Below are 12,068 nucleotides of genomic sequence, written 5' to 3' on the forward strand. Positions count from 1 at the left end.
CTCTTTGCAATAACTTGGCTTCTTTAAATGCCTTGTTCACTTCAATTTCATGACTTACAATTCATCTCCTTTGTGAGACACATTATTTGTCCCTACTTCAAAAAAAAAAAAAAATTAAAGGTTGCTTTTGTGCAATTGTCACTAATAGGCTGTTGAGTTCCACACAATTCATTTCCAGATAAGAATGTATTAAATATCTTTAATTGACCCTTGTAAGGACAGAAGGGTTTAGTGTTTTTTATAAAAGGAGTTTACAGGAGGAAGTACCTTTTCCAACTCCTTTCATACACTATCATTGAAGGAGGCTGATTTGCTAATTCATCGTAGAAAGTATGATGTTGTAAGGGTCATAGTTGTGGCACATATAGAGACCATCATCTATGCTATGTTCAAAAACAAAAACAGGAGTTCCCGTCGTGGCGCAGTGGTTAACGAATCCGACTAGGAACTGCGGGTTCGGTCCCTGCCCCTGCTCAGTGGGTTAATGATCCGGCGTTGCCGTGAGCTGTGGTGTAGGTTGCAGATGCGGCTCGGATCCCGCGTTGCTGTGGCTCTGGCGTAGGCCAGTAGCTACAGCTCCGATTAGACCCCTAGCCTGGGAACCTCCATATGCCGCGGGAGCGGCCCAAAGAAATAGCAAAAAGACAAAAAAAAAAAAAAAAAAGCCTTATTGATGGCCTCCTACAGGGCAAGCATCATAGCATTTTGCAGGAGAATGCAGCAGGACACAAAGAAGCTGACACTGCATAGGGAGGTTGAGGTCCATTCAGTCCTAGATGAATGAATCCTAGATCTTCTCTGGCAAGTAGAATAGTAACCAGATTTAGACAAATCAGAAACACCATGCTCAAGACTCCACATTCTTTAGTAAGTGCTGGACAACTCTGCACAATAATGATTCACATCCAAAAGTTGAATAAGTATCTAATCTACTGGCTGAATGAATAGATTTTGAATGTTCACCTCTTTTCCTAGGAAGGAATAACATAATAGGCATAAGATCCCTAGACGCAAAGGCTTAGAACAGTACCTGGAACTAAAGTACATTATCCCATTCCAGTCAATTAGTTCTTAGAATGCAAAATCAAGTATTTCACCAATAGTGACATTTTGTTTGTTCTGTGAAAACTGGACAAGATGTGAAAAAATCATGTTTCAACTCCATCCTCTGATGCTTCCTATTGTTTTATTGAAGAATTAACCAAGACCCAGGACCATATCAACAAAAGTTGAACTTTTCTTTCTCTGTAATGTACCATGATTGATCCAGGTTTGATTGAAGGAAAACGGACATAAAAATGTTACATGTTGGTGTTCCTGCTGTGGTGCAGTGGTTAAGGATCCAGTCTTGTCTCAGGTCACTGCTGAGGTGCTGGTTTGATTCCTGACACAGTGGGTTAAGAATCCAGCTTTGCAGCAGTGGTGGCATAGGTGGCAGCTGCAGCTTGGATTCGATCCCTAGCCTAGGAACTTTCATATGCAGAGGGTGCAGACAAAAAAACAAACAAAAAAAATTTACAAGTTAATATAATTAGCATTATCAGTTAATGTGCAGTTACTTCGAAAACTTATCTTGAGAAACAATAAAATGATGGACTATAATCCGTAATCACTGTGGATGAGAGGAAAGAAGTCGTCCGTAGGCATTGCTACAGAATGAACGTCCACCTGCTGTGATCAGACCAGGCTGCTATTCCTGCTATTCCTGCCTGTCTTCTGCTGCTGGATTCCCAGCTGCAAGGTAGTTCATATTCACAATCACTCTGGGTTCAACATCATTCATGTTCACTGTCAAGTCACCACAAATCCCACATTCCCCTCATCTCTCAGGCTTAAAAAATTCATTTAACACCAAGGGCTAATTAATTAACTGGATTTCCTTATATTTAATGGAGAACATTCTAAGCCATTTGAATGCAGCCTTGTTCAAATTTAGGTCACTCAAGAGTTCTACAAGAATGCCTGTCAAGAGAAAACCTAACCATTTTCCCCCTGATTTTACTTTATTAGTAATCGGGTTTTGGGGGGAAAAAAATTTCATGTGGAAGCAGAACAGGGAGGGATGTACTCTAGAATGATTTCATAATTCCTGTCAGCATCCAGGTCCTTATTATCAAGTTGCCTTTATTTTACACACAAAATAAACTTCACCTTTAAAATATGTAGCATCATTAATTTCTGAAAATAGTGTGAACACCTGATGTTAATGTTTGTGTATATTTGATTACAGGAGAGTGCCTCGTTGTCCATGGCTTAAGGCAGAAAATGAACTTCGAGAAACAACGGTTGTCAATTATTTCTATGTTGGAGTTGTCTGATCCAACATTTTAGCTATTCTTTTATTTGAGGCTGGCAAGCTCCTGATAGAAAACAAAAGCATGAAATAAAATAGGGATTTATATCAGTGTATACAAATAAAGTGACCTTATTCTGCAAAGCTTCAAATTTGCAGATATTAGCATATCAGTTTTCATAAACACCTTACCTCTGAAACGAGATCATTTCTCCAGTGCAAATCTAAGGCCCGTTTCCTGAGGACGAAAAATTCAAGTTCACTATTGCCATCAGAAATGTACTTTCTTTCACTTTGTATTACCTGCTCAGAGTTATTTAAAGATTGTTTTCCAAAATAAAACCCAAATGCAGCCGAGGTAAATTCACAGTAGAAAGATTCGATCAAGAGCTAAATCATTTTTTTAGAGATTTGTCCTCACGGATATGAATGAATTCTTCTAGCCCAAGCCCTCTGAAATCCTTTAGGTTAAATCTGATGACAGTAACCAAATCTGATTTCCAAAAATGTTAATTCCCAATGAAACTGCATTCTGAGAAGGTCAAAATAATTAAGAGCTGGTTTGGGATTTTTTTTTCCCCCCAGTCTTCCCCTAGAAATGTGGCTGGAATATTTTTTGAGGTTAAAAACTCCTCAGACTTTCATTTCCTAGGCAAGATCCTTTCTAGAATGAAGAGGAATAGAATGTAGATATCACAGAATAATTCTATCTTATTATTCAGTGAATAAACAGACTGCCCGCGGACTATGTTAACTCACAGTTCTCTCCTATGAGCAGATGTTCATTCCAGAAAATCCAGACACATGTGCCCAGAGCACAGATGTTCTCAGCAGCTCTGGAACATAAACAAACCTAGGCTCCTGTGCAGCTGAGTGGCCAGGGAGGCTGGGTCCGTGACCAGGGGGCTGTGGCTTTGATCAACTCCATCATTTTCAGCATAGACAATGAACCATAAAATTCTCTCATGCCTGCCATGAGAGCTTCATGACGCTTACAGGAAAGGCAATGATCCCAAGTGCTGAAGGTGGTTTTCGAGAAGGTAGCTGGCTTGTGAATGGGTCAGTTCTGCAGCTGATGGTGAGTCTCCAGGTCTGAAGAAATCTGAGCCTGGGGGGAATCACCTTGGTATGTCTGAAAGCCCTCGATATTCCTAACAAAGTACCATCACAAAGACCAAGCACCAGAGGCTGAAGATGCCACAGTTTTTGTCACTTCACTCATAAAGTTTATTTAATAGTGACACTGGGTGACCTGAGTGAAAGGAATGAGATTTTGAGGCGTGCAAGAGCAAATGGACTGCTAGAATCCAGCTTCTGTTAAGGGGACCCTCCTCTAGCTCGCTACCCTTTCATCAGGAGACGTAAATGTTTCTGCAGGCTGTAGACCTTCTAGGACTAAGCATGCTTAATATGAGCGAGCCAATGACCTCCTTTCTGTAAATGATGTCATCTTTCAGGGTAGGACCTACACATTTCTTGATCTACTGAACAGGTATTCCTTATATACTTATTATTACGTTGAAAAGTGAATAAATACATGAATCCATTACTAAAGTAATAATATTCACCCTATCATTCTTTGCTATCAATTCTCTGAAGTAGCTGCAATCACCACAAATATAGCACATTTGTACATTATAGAAAGTCTTAATCCAGATAACGCTTCTATTTAAATTCCTGATGCATGCAATAGGATTCTATTAGTAAGTGTGATTTAATACCTTCTTATTTATTTCATCATGGAATTATATTTGAAAACAAAGTGTAAGTTGTTGCTACCAAATAATACATCTTAACACAATTTGTATATATCCTGAATAGTAACATCATTTAAAAGATGACGGTATTGAATCAGTTAACAATCCAACACTATGAATGCTAAAATCGGTAAAACAAATATTGGATGGGATGGCTGCTAAACTATTTCAAATTTTAAACCCAATAATATTTCAGCTAGAAATCACATATTTACATACAATTGCTATATTTAATTTACTCACATGACTTATTGTGAGAGAAACTAATAATTTTCGAAAAACTTTCTTTCTTCCACATAGTGATTTCTCCAGATATTCCATATCACACTCAAAAGCATGCATTCATTTTTAAAAAGGGAACAATAATCACGGAGTTCCCTTGTGGCTTAGCATCCTGTGCATCGTGACGACATGTCTGTGAGAAGGTGGATGCGATCCCTGGTCTTGCTCAGTGGGTTAAGGATCCCTAGTTGCCATAAGCTGCAGTGTAGATCAGAGATGCAGCTGGGATCCAGTGTTGCTGTGGCTGTGAAGTAGGCCTCAGCAGCAGATCTGATCCAACCCCTAACCCTGGAATATCCATGCTGAAGGTGCAGCCTTAAAAAGAAAAAAAAAAAAAAATAAAGGTGATCAATAATCCTACTACAAGCACTGTGACATTACCTCTACTTTGAAAATGTCATTATAAACTAAAATATTTCTTAAAACAGGGAATTCCTGTCATGGCTCAGTGGTAATGAACCTGACTAGGATCCATGAGGACATGGGTTCAATCCCTGGCCTCACACAGTGGGTTAAGTATTGAGTGCTGCCATGAGCTGTGATGTAGGTCACAGACATGATTTGGATCTCGTGTTTCTGTAGCTGTGATGTAGGCTGGCAGCTACAGCTCTGCTTCAACCCCTAGCCTGGGAACATCCATGTGCCTCAGGTGCAGCCCTAAAAAGCCAAAAAAAAAAAAAAAAAAGAAAAGAAAGAAAGAAAGATTTCTTAAAACAGTGTCATGGACCAATTTACATATATTTCAGAGGTACCTGTATGTCAATGGGAATTGCACGTATTTTAGATATCCAATCCAATATAATTAATTATTCAGTATTTGAGACATATTCGTGATTCATTCCTTGCTAAAGCAGCGTGACTTTTTCCTTTATCAGTTGTTTGCTCTCCAAACTGCCAGAGTGAGAGTACAAGAGGAAACTTTACAGAGCGAGTGGGGATCCTCTTAGCACACATTTCCAAAGTTAAGTCAGGGTACAGTTGCCTCGGCTCCACAGAAGATGAGAAGTAGGAGCAGGAAGACAGAGGCAGAGTGGGAGAAAAGAGCCCACTGATAGAGATGCCTATAAAGCCCACAAGGGATCCAGCAAAGCAAAGAGGTGAGGAAGGAAAAATGGGAGTGGGGCGGTATCCCACAAGACAGGTGAGGTGAGGCTTGAGGTGAGGTGAGGCTTGAGGTGAGGTGAGACTTGAGGTCAGACCAGAAAAAGGCAGGTGAACCTAGTCGCTGCTCCTGAATTTGGTTTCCTTGCTGGGGCTCAGGCTGCCTCTGCCAGGCAAGGGTTGGAGTTGAGGTTACATTTTATAGGGGAACAACTCATATTGGAATTATTAATAGGATTTTTGTGATCATTTCATTTATATTATCTTTAGTGCCTATCTTTCTATGTGACCATTGGCCAAAAGTAGCCACTCTCATTACTTAGGCTTATGTTCTTTGTCTTTATGTACTTTGCTTTGCCTAATTTGTGGGTACATTTAAATATCTGTAAGTACATTTTAATGCATTTTCAATAGTACTAGTCTTAGCATTCTGATCACAGTGTCACAACGCTCATGAGTGTGGCATTTCCTTGTGCCTCCTCACGCGTGCTTCCAGCAGCATGTGCCTGGGATCCTGAGCACACTCTGTATTTCTCATGAGACCTGATGCTGTACTAGGCAGTTAATGTCTTTCAATCACATGCCCTCAGTCTGCTAACTGACATTTTCCATCATACATTTAGATGACACTTATTTTCTAATTTCCTGCACCAGGAATTTCTAATTTCTCTATTTTTGTATTGTCTTCATTCTTTTTTCATGTCCAAGTACTCAAGGGTTAGAAGATTTGGTGCAAGCCATCACCATGTCCCTGTTACAAACCTCCTCTTTGGGGTGTCCGCCTTGCTGGTACCATTTTTAGGACTGAGCCCTTTCTCTCTATTTCAGGTCCCCACCCCCATAAGAAGAACTATTCTGTCACTGAATTGCCCCTGGCTTGTTATAGAGACACAGAAACTCAGTAGTACCATTACTTTCCCATTTGAACAGGACCCCTGTCTACATCCTGTTGGACCATCACTGGGAAGACCCAAGGTTTTTCCAGAGTCTTTTGGTCCTTAAAAATTAGCCCAAGACTTCTCTTGTGGCACAGCAGGTTAAGGACACAGTGTTGTCACTGCAGCAGCTTGGGTTGCTCTGTGGCCTGGGTTCAATTCATAGCCTGGACACATTTCACCATGTGTGCAGAAAAAAAAAAAATTAGCCTAAATCAATCTGCATGCCAAAGAGATATAATTTGAGGTGGCGAATTTTGGCCCCCTAAATGTATTCAGTCGCTATGAAAAACAGGGTGAAGATTCCTCAAAAAATTAAAAATAACACTAACGTATAATCCAACAATTCTACTTTTAGGTGTATATCCAATAGAAATGAAAATAGGATATTAAGAAAATAGCTGCACTGCAATATTCATTGCAGCATTATTACAATAGCTGAGATATGGAAATAAACTGCCTGTCAAGGATGAATGGATAAAGAAGATGGAGGATACACATGCACGCGTGCACACACACACACACACACACACACACACACAGGAATATTATTCAGGCATAGAAAGGAGGAAATAATGCCATTTGCAACATCATGAATGGACCTAGAGAGCATTATGCTGAGTGAGACAAGTCAGACAGAAAGGAAAATGTTTCTTATATGTTGTCACTATATAAGTGGATAATCCACTATATAATGGAATCTGAAAAAGTTGAATTTAGAGAAACAGAGATTAGAGTGGTTACTAGGGCTGGGGCCAGGGGGAATTGGGTAGAAGCTAAAGGGTACAAATTTTCAACTAGATGATAAATAAGTCCTGGAGATCTACTACACAGCACAGAGGTTGCAGTCAATAATACTGTATTATCTACTTCAAAATCTCTAAAACTAGGTCTTAAATATTCTCACCCCCCCTACACACACACTCAAAAGAAATGATTACTATGTGACCTGACAATGGGGTTAGCTAAAGTACCCATTATATTGCAATACATAAATGTATCAAAATCAACAGGTTTTACACCTTAACCTTACATAATGTTCTACGCAAATTATATACAAATTGTAACAAAATTTAAATACAGAAAAATAATTAAGGTTAGAGAGGAGAGTCAGAAAACCTAAGTTCAAAGCACAACTTTTTTTTTTTTTTGGATTATTTTTTTATTTTTTTTATTTTTTTTGTCTTTTTGGCATTTCTTTTTTTTTTTTTTTTTTATTTTCCCACTGTACAGCAAGGGGGTCAGGTTATCCTTACATGTATACATTGCAATTACAGTTTTTCCCCCACCCTTTCTTCTGTTGCAACATGAGTATCTAGACATAGTTCTCAATGCTATTCAGCAGGATCTCCTTGTAAATCTATTTTAAGTTGTGTCTGACAAGCCCAAGCTCCCGATCCCTCCCACTCCCTCCCCCTCCCATCAGGCAGCCACAAGTCTCTTCTCCAAGTCCATGATTTTCTTTTCTGAGGAGATGTTCATTTGTGCTGGATATTAGATTCCAGTTATAAGTGATATCATATGGTATTTGTCTTTGTCTTTCTGGCTCATTTCACTCAGTATGAGATTCTCTAGTTCCATCCATGTTGCTACAAATGGCATTATGTCATCCTTTTTTATGGCTGAGTAGTATTCCATTGTGTATATATACCACTTCTTCCGAATCCAATCCTCTGTCGATGGACATTTGGGTTGTTTCCACGTCCTGGCTATTGTGAATAGTGCTGCAATGAACATGCGGGTGCAAGTGTCTCTTTTAAGTAGAGCTTTGTCTGGATAGATGCCCAAGAGTGGGATTGCAGGGTCATATGGAAGTTCTATGTATAGATTTCTAAGGTATCTCCAAACTGTTCTCCATAGTGGCTGTACCAGTTTACATTCCCACCAGCAGTGCAGGAGGGTTCCCTTTTCTCCACAGCCCCTCCAGCACTTGTTATTTGTCAATTTATTAATGATGGCCATTCTGACTGGTGTGAGGTGATATCTCATGGTAGTTTTGATTTGCATTTCTCTTATAATCAGCGATGTTGAGCATTTTTTCATGTGTTTGTTGGCCATCTGTATATCTTCTTTGGAGAAATGTCTATTCAGGTCTTTTGCCCATTTTTCCATTGATTGATTGGTTTTTTTGCTGTTGAATTGTATAAGTTGCTTATATATTCTAGAGATTAAGCCCTTGTCAGTTGCATCATTTGAAACTATTTTCTCCCATTCTGTAAGTTGTCTTTTTGTTTTCTTTTGGGTTTCCTTTGCTGTGCAAAAGCTTTTCAGTTTGATGAGGTCCCATGGGTTTATTTTTGCTCTAATTTCTATTGCTTTGGGAGACTGACCTGAGAAAATATTCATGATGTTGATGTCAGAGAGTGTTTTGCCTATGTTTTCTTCTAGGAGTTTGATGGTGTCCTGTCGTATATTTAAGTCTTTCAGCCATTTGGAGTTTATTTTTGTGCATGGTGTGAGGGTGTGTTCTAGTTTCATTGCTTTGCATGCAGCTGTCCAGGTTTCCCAGCAATGCTTGCTGAATAGACTTTCCTTTTCCCATTTTATGTTCTTGCCTCCCTTGTCAAAGATTAATTGACCATAGGTGTCAGGGTTTATTTCCGGATTCTCTATTCTGTTCCATTGGTCTTTCTGTCTGTTTTGATACCAGTACCACGCTGTTTTGATGACTGTGGCTTTGTAGTATTTCTTGAAGTCTGGGAGAGTTATGCCTCCTGCTTGGTTTTTGTTTCTCAGGATTGCAAAGCACAACTTTGTTACATCTAAATGGAAACAATGAAGTCCTTTAGCTGTTTTCATCCTTGTTTCTTCCTATGCCAAACAATTAGACCAACACTTGCCTCATAGAAGTATTATAAAAATGATTGAAGAAATGTATGTGAAGTCATACTTTTAAGTACAAGCACTGAACTGTATGATAGTCAGCCTGTGTTTCTAAGTAACATGATTATATTACTGATTATACATTGTGAGTCCTTCCAGTCCAAAACCATCAGAAGTACACGTGGATTTGACCAGTTGGATATGTTACTCATGGAGAAGGGAAACACACATGGCAGGAGCTTCTTTCTAACACCCTCAGTAGATGCTATCTGAAAGGAGGGTAGACTCCAGGGCAGCTCAAGTTAAGCAGCACTGAATTGCTCAAGAAGCAATGGTCATTCATAGGAGCCAAAAGACTGGGGTGTTTGGCCATTTTTGTGAGTTAGACAGTTTATGGCTTTGCTGGAGTTCAGCCATGATTATGCAATGGTCTTGTTTTTGTTTTGATCCATCACAGAGGGGTCTTGATCCATCACAGAGGGATCTTGTCTGATGCAGGTGTTCTATAAAATTGTTTCCATTCAGCAGGAGAACACCAAGCCCTGGCTCTGAGTCCCAGGCCAGGTCCTGGGTGTCAAGAGCTGCTTTTCTCTTTCCTGATGTAAACATGCATATGTGTACCCATGTAGAAGACCCATGTCAACTTCAAATTTGGTAAGACTGAATAAATTCAGTTCTCAACATATTTGCATTAAGAGAAATGAAATCCTTTCCATCAAAAACAATCAAACTAGCTCTTTAAAATTTGTACTTTATATACTTCCTTTATTTTGTTTGTTTAAGATTAAAGCATGATAATATTGCACCAAAAATATACATAATTGTCAGACGGCTACACATGGTATGACAAGTATAATAAAGTGTTCAAAAAATAAGCAAAAATAATACTTTGCTTTCAAAAGGGAGAAAATTCAAAACTTGGAGGAGAAAATGGTACATAAACAAAATTTAAGGATGTTTTCCTGTGTCCTAGGTTTGATCATGTCTTGAGCTACCCTGTCCACCCACTGCCAGAAAGAAAATATATATATATATTTGTGGGGCAAAGAAGAAATAATTATTATTTCCAAAGCATATTTATTCCAATATGCAGCCCTGAATGACGCTGCTTAAACAACCCTACAAATCATCCTTATTCTCCACCATGCTTGCGTTTTGCATGGAACTATCTATGCCAAATGGTCATTTTTCTCACATTTATTATGTTAACAGGATAAATGCCAACATTTGTCAACATCTTGTAAATGATGAGTCTTAATGAGGCAAGCTACTGTTTCACTCCTCCGAGGAATTTCATAGCAGAATAAGCAAAATATCAGGTTAAAGCAAGTGGGAGGGAATCCCAGAGAGCAAACCTTCTCCATGAACGTATATTCTTTGAGGTTTTGCTTAGAGTGTGTTCTAGGATCCAGGCCAATTTGGCCTAAACCTTTATACAACATTTTAATTATAATTTTAACAAATCCTGCAAAATGAGGTTCACGTGTTGATTCAGCCAAAAAAAAAAAAAAAAAAAAAAAAAAGCAGTATCTACAAGCTGCACAGAATGCAGGAGAGAGGGAGTGATTTAGAGATGTTGCCAAAACCCAGTGAATACAGGGCTTTCATAATATCAGGCCACGTTCCACTCACATTGGGAAAGGTAGAAAGACAGGTGGAGCTTATATTGCTGCTCTAGAATAAATAAAACCAGTAAGTTTTTATTTTACACATGTGTGCTAGACTGAGAAGTAGAAAATGTGGCATTTACAAAAACTTGGTGAACATCCTGAAGATGAAAGACCAGACAATGTTAAATAAGATAACGTGTAGGCTTGCCACGATGCAGAAGTCAACAGGAGGTTATGACTAATGCCATCGGTTTCCAGGACAGAAATATTAAGTCTTTGTGTTTAAGTCCTGACTCCAGTAATGACAAAATAAATACACTTGGACAAATCATTTTATTTCCCTTAATCTCAGTCTCTTTATCTGGAGACTAGAGATAGTAATGCCTACTATATAAGAGTATTACAATAATGAAATGTGATAATATACAAAGAACAGTGCTTATTCAAAGATACATGCACCCCAAAGTTCATTGTAGCACTATTTACAAGACATGGACATAACCAAAATGTCCATCAACAGAGGAATGGATAAAGAAGATGTGGTACACATATAAAATGGAATATTACTTGGCCATAAAAAGTGAAATAATGCCATTTGCAGCAACATGGATGTACCTAGAAATTATCACACTAAGTGAAGTTAGACAATGAAAGATGAACATCATGTGACATCACTTACATGCAGAATCTTTAAAAAGGATACAAATGAACTTGCTTGCAGATCAGAAAGAGACTCACTGACTTTGGGGGAAAAAAAATCTATGGTTACCAAAGAGGGGTCAGGTGGGGGTGGGGGTGAATGGACTGCGGGTTTGGGACTGGCCTATGCACACTGAGGTCTATGGAATGACGGGACAATAGGGACCTGCAGCATAGCACAGGGAAATCTACTCACTATTCTGTGATAATCTATGTGGGAAAAAAATATGAAAGAGAAAGGATGTGTGTACATATATAACTGAACCACTTTGTTGTACAGCAGAAATTACCACAACATTGCAAATCAACTCTATTTCAATCAAACTTTATAAAATTTAAAAAAGCAGTTATTGTTACCATTGTATCAGCTAATGAAATAGAAAATTACTAATTCCTGGCATTAGGACTTTATGGAGGTGGCAGGCTACCAATGGTTCTGTGAAGAATAACATACATCTTATTGTATTTAGGTTTGTGGGTTGTAGGAAACAGAGCTTCCTTTGAGAAACCTAGACTCCTTCACAAAGTAATGAGTACAGATTTCAACATCTTTATTCATTATTCAACT

The 12,068-nt window shown here is 38.8% G+C and overlaps 1 long non-coding RNA gene across 1 annotated transcript in view; it reads right to left on the reverse strand.

Moving 5' to 3' along the window:
• The window catches only part of LOC110259974, a 31,759-nt gene continuing 21,190 nt past the window's right edge, over positions 1,500–12,068 (reverse strand). The window contains exon 3 of the long non-coding RNA XR_002342519.1: positions 1,500–4,647. This is a non-coding gene — a long non-coding RNA (uncharacterized LOC110259974). The remainder of the gene's footprint in view (positions 4,648–12,068) is intronic.

This window comes from Sus scrofa, chromosome 3 (assembly GCF_000003025.6).
Source record: "Sus scrofa isolate TJ Tabasco breed Duroc chromosome 3, Sscrofa11.1, whole genome shotgun sequence".
NCBI lineage: Eukaryota > Metazoa > Chordata > Mammalia > Artiodactyla > Suidae > Sus > Sus scrofa.